Source organism: Myotis brandtii, unplaced genomic scaffold (assembly GCF_000412655.1).
Source record: "Myotis brandtii unplaced genomic scaffold, ASM41265v1 scaffold693, whole genome shotgun sequence".
NCBI classification, from domain to species: Eukaryota; Metazoa; Chordata; class Mammalia; order Chiroptera; family Vespertilionidae; genus Myotis; species Myotis brandtii.
In genome coordinates, this window is record NW_005370710.1 from 1,794,724 (window position 1) to 1,803,301 (window position 8,578).

An 8,578-nucleotide genomic window follows, 5' to 3' on the forward strand; every position below is an offset into this window, starting at 1 on the left:
CAACATTTGTTCATTCAGGGATAAAACAGGATATTCAGAAACTTGCTTCTCCTATGAGTGTGATTCTTGTAGAAATATTATTTCCCTTTTAAATATACTTATTTATTTTTTAACTAGAGGCCTGATGCACGAAATTCGTGCAAGGGAGGAGGGGGTGGCCTCAGCCCAGCCTGCGCCCTCTCGCAATCCAGGACCCCTCGGGAGATGTCCAACTGCCAGGTTAGGCCCGATCAGGCCTAAACCAGCAGTCAGACATCCCTCTCGCAATCTGGGACCCCTTGCTCTTCATCGCCTGCCTGCTCACTCCTTACCGCTTGGCTCGCCGCTCCTTAGCGCTGCTGCGGAGGTGGGAGAGGTTCCTGCCACCGCCACTGCGCTCACCAGCCGTGATCCCAGCTTCTGGCTGAGCAGCGCTGCCGCTGTGCAAGCACACGGATCACCAGGGGGCAGCTCCTGCGTTGAACGTCTGCCCCCTGGTGGTCAGTGGGTGTCATAGCGACCGGTCATTTCGGTCGTTCTGGTTGTTCCATCTTTTTTTTTTTTTTACATAAAAGTTTATAGTTTATTAATCCTCTCATGAAAAATCTGCACAACCATCACAGATAAAGTCACCAAAGAATCTTTACTCCTTCTGTAGTTCAACCTCCAGCTCACTGCCAGACACTTCATTTCTTTTTCCAGCACCAACACTGGCCTTTGCAGTCCCCCTGACTTTCTTCATTCTGTTCTTGCGTTCCTTTCTCTGTTTTCTTGAGGTCTTCTTCTTCTCATATAGGCCATGTCTTGCAAGTCTGTGTTTGGGTTCGTTTTTCTCTGCGTAATCCAAGGAATCATAAATCATGCCAAACCCAGTGGTCTTGCCACCACCAAAGTGGGTTCTGAATCCAAACTCAAAGATGACATCAGGTGTGGTCTTATACGTTTTCGCTAGTTTTTCCCGGATTTCTGTCTTGGGTACTGTTGCCTTCCCAGGGTGAAGGACATCAATGACCATTTGTTTTCGCTGATGGAGTCTGTTGGTCATGAACTTCCTGGTCCAGATAGTTACCGTGTCATTCATGATGAAGGCTGATCTTCAAGCAGCCAGGGAGGAAAAGCTGGTCATTCCATCTTAACAGTCATGTGTATATATATGACAAGAGTACTATATGCCTATTTAACTTTTCCCCAAGGAACACTGATTTTCACAGAAGGACTCATTTGCTCCAGAGGGGTCCACTTTCGTCTGTTTCTCGAGCACTTCAGGTTGGAGTGAGGCTTAGACTGCCTAGAAAATACTAATATGCTTTCGACTTCCGCCTCTTTCTCCTCCTCAGCGGCAACACCGTCACAATGTAAATTAAAGGCCGTGGGGACCGAAACCACGCAGCAGAAGCGATTTCCCTCCTTCGCTAGCTCTTTCTGGGTCAGTGACAAAGGATCGTCCTCATAATGGGAGCCTTCGACGGAGAAGTGTCCCCGCGGGAAGTGTCAGGTGCCTGGGTGGTGGGCAAGGACTGAAGGGAGACCAGAGGGCCTGGACAGCACCTTGGCCATGTCCGAGGCCCCAGCTGCTAGGCCTGCAAATGATTTCTAGAAAGAAGAAACAATGAGCGAGGCTGGTGAAGGACCAGCTGAGGACTACAGCCTATGATTGCAAACCTGGTGCATCTGCCCTTTGTTTCCCTCCAAACACCACGCTTGACATTCCTCTGGAAGGAGGTCCAGATGTAGAAAAAGGCCGACAGCAAAAGCCTGCTGCATTCTATACAGCCACTGCCATTCCCCCGGTGCCCAACACGGCGCCTGGTAGAGGGTGTAAGTACCCATCAATTATCAATGTATGCAACCAGCCACTTAGGGAGCCAAGAAAATGTTCCTGTAGCCGGGCTGGCGTCGCTCAGTGGTTGAGCCGAGATCTATGAACCAGGAGGTCACAGTTTGATTCCCAGTCAAGGGCACATGCCTGGGTTGTGGCTTGGTCCCCACTAGGGGGCGTGCAGGAGGCAGCCTATCAATGATTCTCTCTCATTGGTGTTTCTCTCCTCTTCCCTTCCTCTCTGAAATCAATAAAAATATTTATTTTTAAATAACGTTCCTGCATAGATTCCTCTAACACACCCCCTGCTCCTCCAGCCCCTCTTCCCTGGGCTGACCCTGCAACTGATCCGCTTTGGGAAGGATAGGCCTCCAGCTCCCCATCTGTGTTGAGCTGGGGATGCAGGCTACCCAGAGCCTCCGACTGCAATTAGAGGGAAATACTACTTCAAATCTGGGAACAACGTGATGTGAGGAACAGAGGAAGCAGGTCCTTTGCTTGAGTCTGGACACCCTGATACAGCCCGGAAGTGAAAAGGCGGCACCTCTGCTTGATTGGCAGCTGAATGAAGTAGACCTGGGCGCCTGCTTTCCTGACCAGGTCTACTGATCCTTAGATACCTTTCCCAGGAGAAGTGGAAGTGAAGCTGTGAGAATTCTCACGTGCTCCACTTCCCTTTCCTCAGAAAGACTTCCCTCTGCCTTGCTGGGTGACCTGAAAAGACCCCCAGGGATATATTGCAACAGTCAGAACGACTCTTAACCTGGAGACCCTTGACACAGAAGTTGCCCGGTTATAGTAACTACTGGCTTTGCTTTTTCCCTAGAAAGTTAAATTTGATGTGAGAAGCTACTTCCTCATACTGATTTGGGGTTAGAATCCTCCCCCTCCCCCTCTTCCTCCTCCTCCTCCTCCTCCTCCTTCTTCTTCTAGCAAGGAAAGCAAACACAATGCAAAGATTTTCTAATGGCAGCTTCTCACCCTACTTCTCAAACCAAGTGAACTTCTCCAAAGCCAGATTTCTAAATAATTTATTGCACTCAACTTTCACCTTCAAGGGCATAAAATAATTTTCCAACATAACTCTGAAATGATCATAAAATGGCCATAGAAATATCTATTCATATGGCAAGGTTTTAGACAGTTTTTTAAAAAATAAAAGAGATAAGTGTGAGTACATACACGTATAACTTTTTGTATTAAATAGGCATGCATTTTTGAGAGTGAGTTCCAGACACAATGAGATTCCACATCTAATCACTTCAGGGCTTGTCTCCTAATGACCAGGGCCTTCTCCTACATCTAACCACAAAGGCATTATCACACCTAAGAAAATTAGTAATTCCACAGTTTTCCTTAGTAGATAGTCTAGATTCAAACTTTCCCAGTTGCTGAAAAATGCCTTCCATAAATTTATATTTTGTTTTTCTTTCAACCCCGGATCCAATCAAGGGTCACATGATGCTTTAGTAGTTATGGTTGCTTTAGTCTTTTTAAATCTAGACAGTCCTCCTGCCCCACCCCCTTTTTTTTCCATGACACCGAATATTGGAAGAGTCTAGGCCAGGGGTGGGCAATCTTTTTGTGAGTGCGTGCCAAAACCAGCAAAATCTCTGACTCAAAATTCTTCTGCGTGCCAACCCTAATTTTTTGAGAACATGTTATGCCTACTTGATATCTCCTAAGGCAGGGGTCTGTGGAAAACCTTGAAGAAATAATAAAATTCATTTGAGCGACAAAAACACAGTATATGATGATGAAAAATACATTTATTTTTTAATGTATACATGTACACTGATAGTCCGACAGAAAACTTTATGACTCCGTTTGATATTATCAGTGGGACTTTTGCTGCTGCATCACTGATGACAGAGATTTTACATCAGGTTTATATTTCGTGACCTTCAGAAATATGCACGAGCTACTACTTTCATCCGTCAGGCTACTCCTATTATGAGACTTAACAAAATTCATCACTGAGAACAAAGATTCACAAGCATATGTGGATGAAACCAAAACACTGGTCGGATCTAGGAAGGCAGGGAGAGTTAAGGCAGAGGCATAGAAATTGCTCTTCCCCTCTCTCGTCAATCCATGTCTATGGTCTTTAAGATAACTTGTTATGTAAAATTATTTATTTATCTAAGATGCACCTACACTGAATTTATCTGAAAAATAAAAAAGTCGATATTAAGAAAAAAAATTGTAAATGGAAGATTATAAGAGAGGGTTTCTCGTGCTGGCAAAAGTTACTGGCGTGCCATGTTTGGCACGCGTGCCAGGGGGTTTGTTTGATTGTGTCCTCAAACACTCCTGGCAAAATCACGTCATATGTGATATTGTACATCCTATAGAGTTAGGATGCAATTGTGTCTGATTGTCCCAGTACCATTGGGGGAAGTTTGGTCACTTGGTTAACGTGGGAGACCGCTATACTTCTTCATCTTCAAGGTCCATTTTCCCCTTCACAATTAGTGGGTCGTGACGGGGGTGATTTGGAGACCATATGAGTATCCTGTTCGCATCAACCTTCGGCCCAGGGACTTGGGCATCTATTGATGTCTTTGTTTAAATAAAAATTATTACACTGGGAGCTGCAAAATGGTGATGCTTCTAATTTTATCATCTTTCCACATGTGTTAGCCGAGGGGGGTGATTTTGGAGACCATATGAGTATCCTGTTTGCATCAACCTTTGGCTCAGGCACCTGGGCATCTATTGCTGTCTTTGTTTAAATAAAAATTATTACACTGGGAGCTGCAAAATGGTGATGCTTCTAATTTTATCATCTTTCCACATGTGTTAGCCGAATTCTTCTGTGAAGAAGAGCTTTCTGTTTTTCTTCTGACAAACAGATTTCCTTTCATTTCAAACACTAGGATAAGATACGAAGGCCGTGCCCAAGGTTTCCTCAAGTGCCCAGCTCTCACTCCGCTGCAAAGCAATTCCCGATGGGAGTCTCCCAGACGTGAGGCAGGCGATGGGGCGAGGGGGGGTGTAATGTCTGAGTTGATAACAAACCCCTAGTTCTGCGTGGCTCACAGGAAAAGAATGTGTAAGAAAGTAACAGTGTACCTGGCCCAAGGCAACAATCAGAGATGGTGTAGGCGTCACTCCTATATGGCGTACAGTGGTAGTAACTGTTTAATTTTTGTTTTCTTCTGTTGTAGCCACTATGCTGGCTTCCAGACCTTCGATCACGGACAATCTGTCCATGTTCCCTCCATGTGCAAGGTTACTGACCAGCAGTCTCTTCTAAATCCAGACACAGGACAACGGATATAGGGCCTCTTCGTGTTCCTGTCTTCTCTTAGCCACCCAGGACACCCAGCGCCTGGGCTCAGGGAAGACAGCAGACGTTTCCCAGCTTCACACCAAACTGGCCTCTCTCCTGCTCTTGTTCAAATGCCAGTTGCAGGGCTTCCATCTCGGCCGGGCTGCCTGGGGGCTCTGGTCCCTTCCTTCTGGCCACCCTTATGGCTCCAACAGTCAACTAGCCAGTCAACGCCAAGCAGCTGCTTTGTGTCCAGAGCTGAGCTAGATGCTACAAAGGGTGCAAGGTTACAGGACCTGGTCCCTGTCTTCAAGGAGTTTATCTGTTTGGAGAGACAATATCACAGAAAGATGCAGCTAAAAGGTAACCTAGTCGTCTGGGAGCGTCTGTGAATGAATTTGGGCGTGTGTGTGTGTGTGTGTGTGTGTGTGTGTGTGTGGCGGGGGGGCGGGGTGGTATAAGGAACTCCATGAACTGGTGCTAACATTTGGAGTATCTGTGTTGTGCTTGGTTGATGTCCTTGGGTTGGATATGATCCTCAAAAAGGGCTGTGGCTCCATCCCTCCACCGCCACCTGCTCATGACCAAGAGGGAAGAGTTGGGGACTGATTCTGCTTAGCGTATCCAAAGCAGCATCATTGCAACACGTGATCAATATAAAAACTGCTAATGAGATAGTTTGCTTTTACTGTCTTGGAAATGCAACATGCATTTTACAGCTGTTTCCTATCTCAGAACTAGCTATGTCATAAGTGCCTAAATGGCTAGTGTATTGGAGAGCACAGGTCTAGAAAATTTTTCCAGGGGGAAAAAAAAAAAGTAGAGTGAAGGAGAAGAAACCCACCTTCCTGTACTGGGAATGGGGAGTGAGTTGGGCAGTGGCCCTTTTTTATGACACACTTCATCACCAATCACACGTCATCACAGAGAGCCCCTCATCTTCACAGAGAAATGAGCAAACCTTCTTTCTAGTGGCCTCATAGCTGCTCGGGCCTGAGACCAGTTGCAAACGTTGAACAGAACCATTCACACACAGGGGTGGAGGAAACGGCCTATGAGGTGAGGGGCCTAGACTTGTGTGCTCAAACATACGTTCATCTCACCTGCCATTGTGTGTGACCCACCTACTAAAACACTTTAAAAATGTTTTTATTGATTTTAGAGAGGAAGGGAAGGGGGGGGGGAGAAAGAAACATTGATATAATCAATCAATATGCCCTGATCGGGAATAGAACTGGCAACCGTTTGGTGCATGGGATGACGCTCAACCAACTGAGCCACACCGGCCAGAGCTTAGCTCACGTTTTTGAACAAACACTTTCCCCACGAATCTAGTAAAATGTGCAGGCAGAGGCTGGGGGCTGCGGGGTGGGGAGGTAGGGTATCTACTAGCCCGAATCAAGCACGGTCCCTGCCCTGTGGTCGGGGAGGGAGGCAGTGGCTAAAGCAGTGAAGGGTCCAGCGCCCGCTGCACGTTGAGGAGGAAAATCACCGCCCGCCCCCCCAGCTCTCCAACAAGACCAAGCTTCCTTCGGAAAACCCACGTTAAAACTCCATCGTGTTTCTGAGTTAGAAACACAAAATAATTACCCTTAAGTCTTCACCAGTTATGTCAGCATAGACTGACTTGTTGAATTTGAAAAGTAGAGCCAACAACCCTTTAGAAATGTTTTGTTTTCTTGGGGGGGGGGACGAATGGAGGTGTGGACCCCTTTGTTGTCTCACGCTGGGGGAATTTCTTTTTAACATAATTTATTGATTTCAGAGATGAAGGGAGAGAGATAGAGACACCAATGATGAGAGAGAATCATTGACAGGCTGCCTCCTGCACGCCCTACACTGAGGATCGAGCCCACAACCTGGCTGGGCATGTGCCCTGACTGTGGAACCGTGACCTCCTGGTGTATAGTTTGACACTCAACCACTGAGCCACACTGGCCGGCCACGATGGGGGAGTTTCTTGATGATGGGGAGAGGCATCAGGCAGAGGCCAGAGAGCCCAGTGACCAGAGACGGCGCAGAAGAGCGGAGGGGCAAAGTGCAGGTAATAGACACACTTCATCGCTTCAGAGCTGTGCCCATTCCTGGGCTGGTATTAAACACCTGTCTGAGCAGATCCATCCCATGCAAATGCTTACATCGGGAAGGCTGTGGGGTGGAGGGTGGTAAGGGTCCAGGGTTCGGGAGTCTGAGAGCCCACCCCCTGTATGACTTGGGGGGAAGTTGCTTAACCTCTCTATGCCTCAGTTTCCCATAAGCAAAAACAATGATTCCTTAATAGGATTTGATGAGATAATGTAGCCGATACAGGCAGCTGTTAGGATTAACCCTGGCATCTGTCGGGAATAGTGTCTCCCTAATTTATTCCTGAAGTTTACAAGACTGCGGACTGTACACCCAGCAATGCTGGTGGGAAGCAGGCACGTTCACACGGTTTTCTCCTCCGATGGCAAAACTGGGGCAAGGAGATGAGAATGAGTCGCCCAAGGGCTCCGAGGCGGCTCCTAAAAGCGCCGGGATTTCCCCGAAGACCAGGACTTCGTGTACTCAGAGGCGGGAGCGGAATCCAGGCTGCGCTACTTAGCGCCGTCACCCTGGGAAGTCACCTGGTTTCCCTGAGCCCGCGGCTGTGCGGCATCCAACAGGGATGAAGACTGTGCCTAAAGGTTGCAAAAACTCAGTGACACTGACGCACGAACATCAGTCTCCCCGACTATGGTGACGACTGTGGTTGTCAGGGCAGATCCACGTGGCGCAGGCAGGGCCGGCCGGCGACGCTGGGATGGGTCTGGGCTCACCATCACGCCCCAGCGCCTGGCACCGCGCCTGGCACCCAGCAGACAGTCAGGAAACGTTTGTGGAATGAATGCACGCCGTCTGAGGAAGGGGCGGGGGCAGCCGGTTGACTCCTCGGAGCGTAGCCCTTGCCCTCCTTCCCGAAGCCCGAGCCCAGGCCCTTCTTGGCAAAGGGCTGAAACCCTATTTAAGCATTTACAGCTCCCGGGGGCCCAGGGGCTGCTGGAAGCAGGGTCGGGCCGAGGTCGCGGTCTGCATTTGTTTTGTGCACCCCAATCTCCCCCCCACCCCCACCGACCTCAGCGCTGGCAAGTGACAACACAGCTCCCCGATGTGTGCCCGGGAGGGAGAGTCCCACCTCCGCGGGGCAAGAAGGCGCCCGCAGTTCGGTTCACGAAAGTGCCCTCCAGCCGCTAGCCCGTGCCCTTCCCCCCCCCCCACGCCCCACCCCCTTTTTCGGGTACCGTCGCTCTCAGGCTTCGTTTTCTGTGCAAACCCGAGCTGATTAAATAAAGACAACCTCTCGCCGTTAATCCCTGACCGCAAACACTGGCGTTTCTATGCCCTGGATTTCTGACATTCTTGGCTCGCACGCCCGGCGCGGGGAGGGAGGGTTCCAGGCGGCAAAAACTTCCCAAAGCAGAAACCCGAGCTGCTCCCGTCCCCCGCTCCCAGCGGTACCTGGAAGCACGGGTCGGAGGCCAGCCTGT

General features: G+C 49.0%; 1 pseudogene across 1 annotated transcript; it reads right to left on the bottom strand.

The window, feature by feature from the left end:
- Positions 1–545: 545 nt before the first annotated feature.
- Positions 546–1,092, bottom strand: LOC106724020 (annotated as a pseudogene). The gene has a single exon (XR_001359771.1). The product of XR_001359771.1 is annotated as a 40S ribosomal protein S24 pseudogene (transcript).
- Positions 1,093–8,578: the final 7,486 nt, after the last annotated feature.